The 14,355-nt window shown below is 41.3% G+C and overlaps 1 long non-coding RNA gene across 1 annotated transcript in view; it reads right to left on the reverse strand.

Annotated features, from left to right (window-relative positions):
• Nucleotides 1-459: 459 nt before the first annotated feature.
• Nucleotides 460-14,355, reverse strand: part of LOC145423172 (uncharacterized) — a 39,676-nt gene continuing 25,780 nt past the window's right edge. Inside the window, exon 2 of the long non-coding RNA XR_013904280.1 lies at nt 460-749. This is a non-coding gene — a long non-coding RNA (uncharacterized LOC145423172). The remainder of the gene's footprint in view (nt 750-14,355) is intronic.

Below are 14,355 nucleotides of genomic sequence, written 5' to 3' on the forward strand. Positions count from 1 at the left end.
GAAATTAGGAGGGACTTATTTCACACAGACCCACACTTTTACTGTTAATATACAATTATATAAAAGGAATGAGCCCTGCCAGGAAGCCACCTTTAATGTCCCACTGCTCAAGTTAAAATGTTGACTAAAATATAGTTGTTGTTGTTTTGGGGGGATTTATTTATTCCTCACATTTTGCAGACGTCCTTATCATTTGTTTGCTACCATAAATTCCTTCCTCTGGTTAAGATGTGGGGATTTTGCCATATATTTCAGCATAACTTTGATTCCAGCTTAATGCTGCTGACTACATAGTAGCTCACTATTTGTTTATCTCTAATTTATTTCCAACAGACTAGAAACAGAAAGCCCAGAGATCAGACGTGCAGTGCTTCACACAGCAAATGAAAGGCCTTTCATCTGCTGCCAGCAGTTGAATCATTGCATCAACTGACAATAGAAAAATAAGCAAAACTGACATTTCTGTAAAGATGTTTTGGTTTTTAAATTTTTTATTTTTTTAGGGAAAATTCTGCGGGAAGCATGGCGGCCCCGCTTTCAGCGTGGGGTCCCGGCTCGCGTGGCTTGTCAGCAAGTAGCTGAGGATGGCGTGTTTTTGACCAGCTCCGGAATCTCTCTCCTTCCCTCGTTTGCTCGAATCTCCCTCCATCTCTACCTCCTTCCAACAGAGCCTTGATCAACAACGTCCATTTTATCCCATAAACGCAGACTGATGCCAAATCATAATTAAAATCTCCTCTGAGAGCTGCCTGAAAAAAAAAGAGAAGAAGAAGCTAATTAGGCGTTAAAATAAAAACTTTTCTCCATTTATTATTTTTTTCTTGCTTTCAGACACAAATCAAATCAGCTATCTTAACTTTTGTGCTTAAGTCAAGGTCGCTGCGCATTTGAAATGAGGCAAATTATCCTTTTTTTTCTCCTTTCATTTTTTTGTCAGTTTGTTTTGTTTCACTTACCAAGTTCTTCCTATGTTTTTTTTTCATTTCTTTTTTTTTTTGCTTTTGATCTGTGACAAAATCAGATTCCTGCGATGTTAGACACGACTGCGAAGCAAAATGCAGCAGCAATTACGCAGAGAAAGAGGAGCGGAAAAAAGAGACGAGGACGGGGGGGGGGGCGGGGATGAAGGGAGAGAGATGGGGAGTAAGTAAGGAAAAAAAAGGATGATGGCAATCAGAGAGAGAGAGAGGAAAAGAGAAAATGAGAGAGAGAGAGTGGGTGGCGGGTGACTTTTAAACGCAGCAGCCGCTCAAAGGATGACCGGGCTTCTTTGCTCTCCGTTTAATCCTCGCTTGATCTATATCACTCACACGCCACGCGCACCCACACTCACAACACAGGTGTAACAGCACACTGGGCTAAAAGGCCGCGCTTCTTTCGAGCTTCCTCCTTTTTTTGTCTGTTTCTGGAAGCATCTGTAATTACAGCCAGGGGAGCCAGCTAATGCTACGGCTAACTAGGAACTTTAGACCTTTGAAAGTTTCAGCATGCGTGTGTGTGTGTGTGTGTGTGTGTGTGTGTGTGTGTGTGTGTGTGTGTGTGTGTGTGTGTGTGTGTGTGTGTGTGTGTGTGCACAAGCCAGTAAATGGAAGCCAGAGAACAAGCAAGGTGAAAGTGTTTTCTTCTCGTTGTTTCAAATAATTGCAGAGAAACAGAGATGGGACTGTTGCTCCTGCTCATCTGCAGCGTTTCAGCTTCTCTTTCATCCCATCATTGGTTATTCTCCACACTACCCCCCACCCCAACCCCCTCTATGGCTCTTTTACCTCACATTCATTCATTTGCTGATGTTTTGTTGAATTCACCTAGGTGGAATATAATCACTCATTGCAGAGGAATTAGAGGCCAAAGTCACATTTTCTGAATAACACAGGATTAAATTATTCAGACTACATTGCTCGATAAAGGCTACACAATGTGGAACTGATTTTCTGTAAAGCTTTGATGAATTTTACAGTCTGCTTCTGCAAACCGTCTCACTTAACGTGACGTTCTCTAAATATTTCCGCTCATTGCCAAGTTTAGACCCGTTTTTGAGGTGCTCGAGCTCCCATAAATTTCAACATAGCACCCCTAAAAATGACCGTAACAGTCGCAGGAGTAATGCATTTTAATATTATTTTCTGACATCGTCTTCTAATATTCTATGTTTTGCCAACCTTTCCACTGAAGACAGAACAGGTTTTAATGTCTTGATGTCATGATGTTGCAGTGCACTCACACAGAGGCATCGTGTGCTTCCGCAGCGATGAATAAAACTTGCATTGCATAAACGATGAAGAGGTCGTTTCAGTACAGATTTACAGAACTTAAAAAGTGTTTGTTTATGTACAGGAGTATATTTGCTCTCTGAATCATGTCAAAGACATTAGCTACATCAGTTAGATCAGCGATGTCCAGCTTGTTTACATCATGGGCCACATAACAAATGACACTCCCCTTTCTGTTAGCATAAAAATGTTTAGCTACACATTTAATCCCATTTAATATGAAAATAAGTGCAGTTTCAACAGTATTGTCTCTGTTTTTTTTACATGAGAGAAATGCTGCTATAGTAAATTAAAGAAAGCTGTCCATTATAAATAAATAGATAGAACTGTAATACTGTAACCTGATAGTAATAAATAGTACCTGTTATTGTTTATTGATTACTTGACTACTTTGGTGTAGCATGAATGGCAGTGGGTTTAAATATGTTGAGTAAAAGGATTATCATTTGGTTGCCTTAAATTTAGTCTAGTTGTGCTTTACTTAGGTCCTCTGTGTTAGTCTCTCATGTTTTTGTCTTCTTGTTCATGTTGTCAAGTTCGTGTTGTCATGTCTGCGTTCCATGCTGTTTTCTGTTTTATTGTGAAAGTCCCTGTCCTGTGTGCAGTGTATCTAGTTTTGCTTCCCCTTGTCTCGTTAGGTCTTATTTGTCCCAGGTGTGTTCCCACCTGTTCCCCATCCCCTTATTATCTCTCTAGGGCTGTATCCCAATTCAGGGTCTGCAGCCTTAAAGGCCGCATTTTAAGGCCGATTACGTCACAGCGACGCGACGAAGGCTGTCCCAATTCAAAGGCTGCTCGAAATGCAGCCCTCAAATCCGTCCTTCATTTCCCTGAATTTTAAGGACGTGGCGGTGTAGACTTCGTGGCCCAACATATCCCAGAATGCATAGCGCGGCGGTGGGTGTGGATAATTTTGCCGAAAAAAAACTGCGGATGAGGGGCGCCCAAAGAGTAACTTAGTAAATGGTAAATGGCCTGTATTTATATAGCGCCTTTCTAGTCCCTAAGGACCCCAAAGCGCTTTACATATCCAGTCATCCACCCATTCACGCACACATTCACACACTGGTAATGGTAAGCTACATTGTAGCCACAGCCACCCTGAGGCGCACTGACAGAGGCGAGGCTGCCGGACACTGGCGCCACCAGGCCCTCTGACCACCATCAGTAGGCAAAGGGTGAAGTGTCTTGCCCAAGGACACAACGACCGAGACTGTCCAAGCTGGGGCTCGAACCGGCAACCTTCCGATTACAAGGCGAACTCCCAACTCTTGAGCCACGATCGCCTAAGTACTGAATATTATGTCACTTATTTATGTGCAAATGTTTAATAACGAAGAACATTAAAACATTACTGTTGGCCACATGTCGGCAAAGTTATGTGACATTAGTGACGTTTGTACTAACTTGGTTTTAAAGCCTTTACTTTAAAATATACGCCGTTCAATAGCTGAGCTTAATCTTACAGAGAATGATCAAAGCTCATGTAGAAACAAACAAACAAATGAACAAAAGATTTTCTCCTTCATTTCTGTCAAACAAAGCTGTATGAAACGTTTCCAGCTGTTAGTATCATGGTTGCTAGGCAACCTGGGCAGAGCAACGGAGGCTAGACCGTCCAATTTCACAAGCCTCGCACTTCCGGCCTTAGCGGTCTTTGAGTACGCGGCCCTTGAGGATCGTTGAGGCTGCGTACTTTAAGGCTGCAGACCCTGAATTGGGATACGACCTAGCTGTGTCCCAAAACGTAGGCTGCATCCTCCGCAGTCACAGCCAGGCGACGAAGGCTGTCCCAATTTTTCGACTCCTTCAAATGCGTCCTTCATTTCCCCGAATTTGAAGGATGGGTCGGGTGTGTCCTCGTGGCCCACCATATCCCAGAATTCATAGCGCGGCCCAGCCAATTCCAGTTTCCAACAATGGCGGCCGCTACTAAGTTTTAATATTACTCTTATTAATCTTTCTGGGTCACAAAATAAACTTTTAACATATTTTCAGGTGAGAAAGTAGCTGTGTAAACTTCAAATATGTGCTTGGTTTATCAAGACATCGCATATTTGCAAAAGTGCACCGACGTTTTCGGAGACGCCTGTTACCCACCCGCTCGATAGCTAGCCGGGGGGTTCAATGGTCACTCGAGCCGGCGAGAGCAGCAGAATCCCGGCTTCATCGTTTTCAGATCCCCGCTGTCTTCGCTACTCAGGTTAAACATGATATATAAGTCACTTGGATAACTTAAAAATGTTATTGTTTGGCTTTTTTCGGTGTTCTATTTGTTCCAGAGTAAATTGGTTTGGCTGAGATCAAAGTTATTAGATTAAATAAAACTTTATTAATCCACCGGGTGGGTTCCTCCAGGATTTTCACACAGCTGAATAAACGTCAAACAGCACTTCCGGCCTTCTCGGTCTTCGAAGGACCCAGCCCACGTAGACCGCAAAGGCTGGGTCCTCCGAAGGATGCGGCCTAGGTTTTGGGACACAGCTTCTGTATACTTCTGTGAACACCTCTGAGCGAGATAACTTAAGATTTTTTAGCAAATTTTAACCTTCTGAGCCTCTAGGCTGCTGATGTATAAGTAGTTGATAGCCAAGGACTGATGTACTCTGTCTTAGTTTGTTAAAGTTTTCCTGTTGTGGTCTAATTGTCCTTCAGTGGTCGTTTACAGCTCCCAATCCAGGTAAGAGTGAGCTAAATCGACTTTACCTGTAAACTACAGCCTGTAGTATATCTTCATTTACAATATTGTTAGAAACTTTACTGGGTTGTAAAGTCTGTCCCACTGTTACTTTTACATTTGACAGTATAAAGACTCGGAGAGGAGGACGGACAGCAAAAAGAAGCAGGCAGCGATGGACATGTGGTCAATGTAAGCACCACAGTGTAAAGCCAAGGTAGCTTCTGTTTGATCACATTCACCGATAATGATTTCACATGACTGGGCAGTGTGTTATACTGTTATCAAACGTGTGGCCACAGCCTACTGTTGTAATAATAACTGAAATTACTGTTGTGCTATTTGAATACAATGTGTCTGTGTGTGAATGTCAGAACACAGAATTTTAACATGCATTTCTTACATGTTTTATGTAGCACGTTTAAAAATGTCAGCGGACACTCATTAGTGAGAATTTTAGCATTTAACAGGATTCATTGAACATGGCTTGAACATGATGGCTGGCACTACACGGACTGGTGTGCGCGAGGACGTGTGTTGAGGCTGCACTGTAATGGATATAATACATGAATTTGAAAGCCTTGTAAAAGCAGCTCTCTTACCAGTTTCTTCTAGTCCAGGTGTATGAGGTGGCAGTGTGATTGTTATGTCTGTACTGAATAATGCTACTCTAACTGGTTGATGATTCGGTGGATGAGGTTAGGAGACCAAAACAATCCTGTGCATATTTCTCCTCTTATCTGCAACAGATAGTTCTTCAGCTTACTTCTGAACAACCATCACGATTGATCCTTTGCCTCAGGTTTCATACCGAAAGCATCCACCGTAAAACTGCAGTATTATTTTAAAATCTGTGTTATTCTTCTGAATTATCCTACAATGGTTGTTCTTGAAAGCATCATTGTGACGTGTATGCAGTTGAATTGAGGTTTACAGTGGTGAAAAGGGGCTGGTAAAAGTTTGATCCTAGACTCAGAATCGCCCCTGTTTCTTTGTTCCGGATTATCATGTGTGGATTTCTTTTTTAACGTCTTCATAATGCTGGATTGATGCCGCCACTGTCATTTTTTCTTTCTAATCTTGTCCAGGCTATCCTGAGTCTGAGCGACTCAGCACCTTCACTGCAGACACATGTGTGTACTAATGTGTATAATGCTGTGGTAACTTATGAGCAGGATATTGCAAATCCCTGTAAAATCCAGTATAACAGAGACTCTAAATGGGATTCAAATCTGGGCTTTGACTAGACCCTTTCATAACCATTTCTTCTTTTTGAGCCATTCCTCGGTGGATTTGCTGTGCTTAGGACCATTATCCTATTAAAAAGGTCCACTTCCGGTCCCATACAAGCTTTTCTGTTGAAGAAATTGGTCATTATTTATGAATGAGCCTTTAACTGTCACACTTCAATTAAAATTTTACGGGTATGATGGTGTGATAAATGTAGAGCAATACTTACTTTTTCAATGTGACTTTGGTTTTTGTTTAAATTATGACAATGAAGATGACGTGTCATTATCTTTACTAAGAGCCATTTTCACCTAGGGTCACGTTTTTGCTTGTTCAGATACATAAAATCACAATAATTAGCACAAGCTTCATTCGAAAAAGTTTTCAGTATGAGCGACATACTGTAAAAATACTGGAAATAGATTTGCTCTCTTGTCCTTACCACAGAGAGTAGCTCCGCATGTTTGATTTGGCAGTTGGAGTTTTACACCGGATGCCCTTCCTGATGTAACCCCAAAGGGGATATTTGCCTCAGACCATAACTTTGAATAAAAATAGATGTTTATATACGGGCTCTGCTGTTGCATGTGGCTCGAAAAACTTTCTGAGGGACACCAGAAGAACATGCTCTCAGTATTTTTCCAAGTAAGTAACATCATAAGCTATCTTGTGAAGTCTCCAAGTGTCATGCTAACTTGTTCTGGAAGCTAATATTTTGAAACCCACAACACTGTGTGCCGTCTCTTAATTGCTCCCCGTGGTGAAGGAGAGACTGGGATATGGCTTGTCAGATTGTGTAGCCTTTTTTGGCAGTTGTGATGTGTCGTGTAACATTATCATCTGCTTTAGGTTTACAAACTTGTCCACACTTTGCTGGTAATGCACAACCCTGATTTTTTAGCCCTTCTTAAAAATATATATATTTTTAGCCCTCTGTATAAAACCCGGGCCTTTTCCAAACACTCATCTATTGTAAGCTGTTTTAATCATGGAGGTCAGCTCTGGATTTTTCTCAAAATTACTTGAAAAGCTACTGTCATGACTAAATTGGATCAAGAGAGTGTATATAAAAGATTCAGTTCATTTTTATTTATATAGCACTAAATCACAAAGACAGTCTCCTCAAGGTGCTTTATATTCTAAGGTAAAGACACTACAGTAATACAGAGAAAACCCTAGCAATCAAACAACCTGCTATGAGCAAGCACTTGGCAACAGTGGAAAGGAAAAACTCAGTTTTAACAGGAAGAAACTTGTGGAAGAAACAGGCTCTTGGAAGGGCGGTATTCTGCTGTGATGAAAAGGAAAACAAGGCGAAAAAACAAAACAGTGAGGAAGAGAGCCAGAGATTAATAATAAGAATTGATTAAATTCAGAGTGGTGTGTAAGCACAAAAGGTGAGTGAACAAGAAACATTCAGTGCATCATGTGAAGACCCCAGAAGCCTAGACCTATTGCAGCATAGTTAAGGGAGGATTCTGGGTCACCCGATCCAGCCCAAACTATGAGCATTGTCACTGTGATGTCCTCCACTGGTTTCCAAAGTCCCACTGTGAAACTTCAAGGTGTTTCATTTGCTGTTGCTGTCATTTTGACCATTTTAGCATTTTGTAACCAGACATCATGAGTGTGAGCAGATCTGACTGAAACAAAGGGATATCGTACACTCACTAGCAAGCAACTTGTCAGTCGCATATGTTATGAGCCATTGAACACAACCTCCTTTCAGACTCTAATGCTGAAACCATACAAAATTAACTTCATGCTGTACTCAGACTTGAAACTACTATAAACTCCATAAACTCTGAAGACAGTGGTCACTGAGGTCAGAATAAGGAGGCTGAGAGCAATTTTCCCATAGATGTCTACACTACTTTGTGTGCTTTTGAAGCCACAGGAGTCGCTTCCTGCTAGTCACTAAGAAAAATACAGGTTAAAGACATTTCTGCACTGGCTTTACTTTTCACACCTGGAAGCTAAGACCAACATTAAACCTTTAAGCTGTCAGTACTCTTAACCTTATGCTATCAGAATATGATATTTTTGGCTTTGAAAGTTGTTCTTTTTCTTTGCAGCATATATGTTGGCTTACTAGTAACATCTACACGCAGAGAAATGTGCACGCATGATGAGACGACGTGGAGCCCTTCAGCTGCTGCACGCGACGGTATCATCTCTTAGCCAGGCTTGATTCTTGCAGCTAAAGCAAATGGTATGCGTTTGTACTCCAGTCCCTCATTTGGGATTCAACAACAGAAGCAGATACGGACCATCGCACAGCCACTGGTGCTTACAGCTAGCGCGCACACGCTCTCACACATGCAGAAAACTTGTGTTCCACTGTATGCGGAGCTGAGTTATCAGACGCTTTGTGACTATGTCATCGCTGCCTTTAGACACATTTCAAAGCAGGCTTTAGCGTGCGTTATCAGACTAATCATACTGTCTCGCTAATGTGTTCCTTCTGCTTAAGCTCCCTTGTTCCTCTGGGCGGTATATATTTTACATTGATGAGAATTCTAGTTGTTGGGATTTTTTATACTGTCCATCACATACCTGAAAAAATCCATTAAAGCTATAACACATGTGGCAGGTTGTTGTTTTTTCTTGCTTTCAATAAGAGAGGGGAAAAAATTCAGTGCTGACTTATTGCTTTCAAATTACAAATATTATTATTTTTTGCTTCACTGGAGGCAAATAACACCAGAAAATATCCAAGATAATCTATGACTTTTTCCCCCCTTTGTCTAATTTTTATAATTGCATGCAGTGGTGCATGTAAACACGAACTTCATCAGATGGATTGATTTAGTGTTTGGATAAACAGCTCATTTGGGAAGTTCAACTGGAAAAATGATTCAGTAAAGTTACTGTAGCTGCATGTGCTGATAGATGTGGGTTGTCTTGTAAGTAAACACAGATAGAGCTGTGTTTTTCTTCTGTGCATCAGTAAAAAAAAAAGACACCTTTGAATGTTGGGGAGCTTCTTTTTTTTTTTTTACAGCTCTGTGGCTTTTAAAAGTGGAACAGTTGCCATGATACAAATATTATAATAGAACTGTGCTGATAAGGATAGGAAGGATTCTGGAGCAAAATAAATGTGTGTAAAAGATGCAGCAGGGAAGCGGCACATGAAAGTGTGAAGCGGGGGGGACGCTGTTGATCATAATTGCTGGTGGTGAAATTGCTGGTCTGTATTTCCCCCTTAAATTTCCCCATGTGCCGCGGTCCGCAGGGGCTCCAACATGTGCAATTATTTCTACTGGAACGGTTCGGCTTGAACTTCAATATCACCTCCTCCGCCCCCCTGTCCTAACGTTCCTCTGCCGCCCCCTCCTTCTTCCTTCCCCATTCTGACCAATTTGGGGTGGCAAGGCGATGGTTATCTAAATGCAAAGCGATGCTGTAATAGCACTCACCGAGGAGGCATAAACGACCAGGGAGACCCGGAGATGGAGGGAAGGGAGGGCGCAAAGAGGGGGTATCAGCACGAGAAAGAGGAAGATGCCGATGTCGTGTGAAAAGCAGATTCTCAGAGAGGCAGAGGAAATCAAGTAAGAGAGGAAAACTAGCAAAGAGAATGAAAATAAAATATGAATGGGGGTGGGGGGAGGGGCAAAGAGGAGGCTTGTAAAAAGAGGGAAAAGACGTGTGAGAACACAGAAGAGATGGGTAAATGATGGAAAACAGATAGAAAAGAGGGATGAAGTGCAAAGAGGAAGGAGATGAGGAAAAATGATGCTGCTGAAGAAAATAAAGTGATTCTACTCAGCAGAAAAACAAAACAAAAAAACCCACTGCTTGTTCAAATGCCAAAAACAATTTGCATCTACCTTACAAGGACCTCTTTTGATGATATGAATAATTACTGCTGACTCTGACAAGCAAAGTGGTGTCGTTATAGGGCTGCAACAGCCCGGAGACAGTAGAATAGAAGAGATCCTTCTTTTCTTCCCAGCTTACAGCCAGCAGTCAGTATTATAAATTTAAAGCTGTCATAATCAATATTCATCACCCCATCAACAGATTAAATGACTGTGCATGTTAAGGAGTTTATTTTTAGTGATGATAACACAGTCAAAGGCAGTTTGGTGTCTGTTAGCTCATTGCTTTTGTTTCTATGCTCGACCTGCCCAGCAATGAGCAGCAAAAAGATAAGCAACTGGCAAATTATGAAAGATGAGCTGAAAGTAGAAGCGCCTGGTGTTTTTTTGTTCTAACCCTCTTGTTCAAATATGGTGAAAACAGCAGTCAAAACTTTAAGATTCAAAATCCAGAGTCCAGAACCATTAACCTCCTAAGACCCGAACTCTTCCACGGCATTTTTAATTTCTCTTTGATATTTGGGCTGATTGGGGCCCGATGAATGTAACAACAAAGAATTACCAATTTATTTTTTTTACCTTATTTTTGGTTTTAAGAAAAATAAGAGCCACATATCAGGATATTCGTTTAAAATTTTGATAGAACAGTAGCAGTATAATGTCCTCGTAAGTGGATATCAGGCCCTTGTAGAGCACCCAACACGTCCCTATATTATGAGATCGGAGAAATTAGGAAACATGAGAACCGTTTGGAATGAATCTACACATGTACGTTCCTTTTTACTTAAATTGCTTTGGAAAACACTATCTAACATCATTAAAGTGCCGGTTAAGGTTAGGAATAAGGTTAGGGTTAGGGCTGGAATACATGTATGGAACGTGTATTACAGCGGGAGTGTCATTCTACTGGATTTCATCCCAGGGTGTAGCATTAGAACGCAGAAGGTCACCTTTGCGTTCCTCAGGAACACCTCGGGACTTGACAAATCGTCAGTATATTACGCCTCGGGAGTGAAAACGTTGGGCTCCTATTGCTGTATCTGACAAACAATGGGGTTAATTTTACAAATGGCCCATCCAGAAAGCCTGCACTACAGTTTGAGTTTGTGAAATCTTAGTATTTTATCTGTTACCTAGCACTGATATGTGTGATCTGTGCAATATTTTGGTCTCAGTGGAATTACCATCCCCACCCTACATGACCATAGCCCCTCCACCCTTATTTATTTATTTATTATATTATATAACTGCCCTTGTATACAGCCCCACAATGTTTCTATTTCAATGTTTCTTACGCATACACCATGTATAAGAAACTGCACAATGACAATAAAAAGTCTCTGATGCACCCATATTAGCGTATTAGCATGACCTGATAAGTTAGGTAATGCTACATAACATTTGGAAAAAAACACAAGTTTCAAACCAGAGCAAAGTGTTTCGTGTACAGTTGCGATCACTCACTCCAGCTCTACTAGTCACAACCAAATAACTCTACATCTTTCGCATGTGTAACAGAGATAACAATAAAATATTGAAGTGCTTTGAATTAATGCCAGTGAAAGAGAATTTAACTGAAATGAGAGATCTGGAGAGGCAGAGGGTGGAATGACCAAAGGTGTGAAGAAAAAAACGGCCAACCAACCGAACTGTTAGCGACACCATTTTCTTGTGCATGCCACACCAGAGAAACTATTCAAATGAATAAAATGTGTGTGAATATGTGTTATTGTGTAACAGCCCTATCCTTTGTCCGTTAACTATGGGAAAACTATGATGGGAAAAGGAACACACTCACTGATCTTTCTCCTTCAGTACACTGAAGGCGTCACCTCTTGACTTGTCTTCAGCCCAGTTTGTCTGTCTGTCTCCTGACCAAAGTGGCAGCATTTAGCTCATTGATTTCCTCCAGTCAGTCCCTGCGATTAATCCGAGACAGGCACCTCGCCCTGCATTCTTAAAAACAAGTCTTCCACTGCAGAGGCTGGCAAACAGACAGGCTGTTCTCACTGACACATTGTCTACAATCAGGCGTACTCTCTGTGCTTTTTTTCCTGCATTTGTTGACAACAGGGATGCTTCAACAGTTAGGTTATCAAATGGGGAAATTATGGCTATTAGTCTAGATTAGCGGTGTCATGGACCAGCTCACAGTCCAGACAAATAAGGGAGACCAGACAGAGGATCGTGAATCGAAATGAGCAAAATTTATTTAACTGGATAAACAACTTTGAAATATGCTGTCAGTCGTATCAGCAGTGTGTGCGTAATGGGGGAATGGATGTGAGTGAGCGCAAATGTGTGCAAGTAACAAAGTTTATCGAAGGCAAAACAAACAAAACTCCTGCTTGCTGAGAGGAGGAAGAGAGAGTCAGGGAAGCGATCTTCAGCTGTGATCTGTGCTTTTCAGTGGCTTAAAGCACAGCCGACTCATAAGACGCACAGATGAAGATTGCGGAAACCCAAAAACAAAGGGATGTATTTGTGCTTCCACGTTTTTCTCAAGGTTTTACACTCCAAACTGCACGACTATCAAAAATGTTCTGCGAGACAACAAAACACGCCCAAGGCTGAAATCACATCTATTATTGCTGTCAAATTATCGATCCTGCTCCCATTGCAAACTACTTTGTAATATTCTGTTCTTTTGTGTCCTGTTCATGAAAAATCTTCCGCGTTACGTCAATGAATTTGTAGGTTGTAAAAGTCCAGAACAAACTTTAGAAACCCGTCAAGTGTTGGTGCCTGTCTGTGCACACAGAACTACACCAGATTACTTTCTTTCACGTCTCTTTCAAACCATTTTCACATGATAAACACACTCTGAGGTCTCAGAGTGTAGTTTTTTTTCCCCTGAATATAAAGGGCCAAGGTTGCCACAGAAAGAACGAAGACCTTAAGTTTTTGTACGGCTTTTCTATGTGCTGCTGTACTGCTTTCAGAGTCTTTTCACTCTCCACCATAGAGGTTCACAATAATCCAGCTTCACTTATAATGACAGCCCTTTCTCAATAGAGGAGTCATTTTATTGAGATGGCATTCACAATCTGTGTATTTGTGTGCCTACACAGAACAAGTGCTCTTAGCGAGAGGGAGAATGTCAGGGTAAAACTGACAAAAAGATTTGTTTTCTAAAAGAAAATAATATGTCTAATAAATTGCTACACATTAAAAGCTGCCACTCAAGGCCAGGTTGCACACTCACCTATCATCATCAACAGAATTTTAATGTCCCTGCAGTGTTTTTGGAGCCATGTTGCTCCAGAATTTGTATTGCAACAACTGAGCCTGGCACTTGCGTTTAGAGGTTAGATTCTAGGAGAAACTATTTGGGACTCCACTGAGCTGAACATGCTGTGCAGGAAATGTTTGTGATATGATGTTCAGAATCAACTCCAAAAGGCATATATCCACTGAGACCCACATTGCTGACTTCATATTAGAGTTGAATCAACTTTTTCTTGGGTTTCCTGGGATTTCTCAAAAGCCTAAGGCGAAGTAAACAAGCAGTTTAGCACTGATGTTCTTTAACCCACAAAAATAAATGAAAGCTAGTTTCTAAGCAAAAGAAAGATACGGATAAAGGGAAATGATGCAAATTGATGAAAATGGAAGGGAGAAGCAACTCGTAACTGACAGAAAGGAAAAAAACAGATGAAATTGTTAAGTCCAGCATATAAAAGCTGTTTATAAGATGTTTTTAAAAGTATTCTGATATACAGTCTGTTGAGCCACTCAACCAAGAAATATGTAGATACAATTCAAAGTACTCACCAAGTTCCCACATCCCTGGAAAAGCAGCAATCAACACGTTCTCACTCCTAAAGCGTAACATTTTACGCTAGGTGACAAATCATCGATATCTTATGATATCTTACGCTTCCGGGTACACAACACATCCTACATTACAAAATTGGAAAAATGAGGAAATATGAGAGCTGTTTAATTAATCTACACATGTACGTTTGTTTTAAGGCTATAGTTGGGCTGGAACATGGAAGGCCACCTTTCGCGTTCCTCAGGAACGCCTTGGGACTTGACAAATTGGCAGTATATTACACCTCGAGAGTGAGAACAGGCTATAACCAACAGGGATCAGCAGCAGGGCCAGCACCCACCCTCCATGACCAAGCCTGACGGCCCAGCCATGGTCCTGTGAGAAACTAAGTGCAGTATACTCCATAATTCATTAGCTTGTAGGACCACCTTTAGCAGCAATAACGTGAAGCGATCATTTTCTTTATGAATCTATCAGTCTCCGGCATCATGGTGCAGAAGTTTTGGGACAATCGTTTTTTACTACGTTGCTTCAGCATTTGTTGATGCACAGCTCTCTTTATGTCCCACCACAGCA

Source organism: Astatotilapia calliptera, chromosome 20, assembly GCF_964374335.1.
Source record: "Astatotilapia calliptera chromosome 20, fAstCal68.1, whole genome shotgun sequence".
NCBI lineage: Eukaryota > Metazoa > Chordata > Actinopteri > Cichliformes > Cichlidae > Astatotilapia > Astatotilapia calliptera.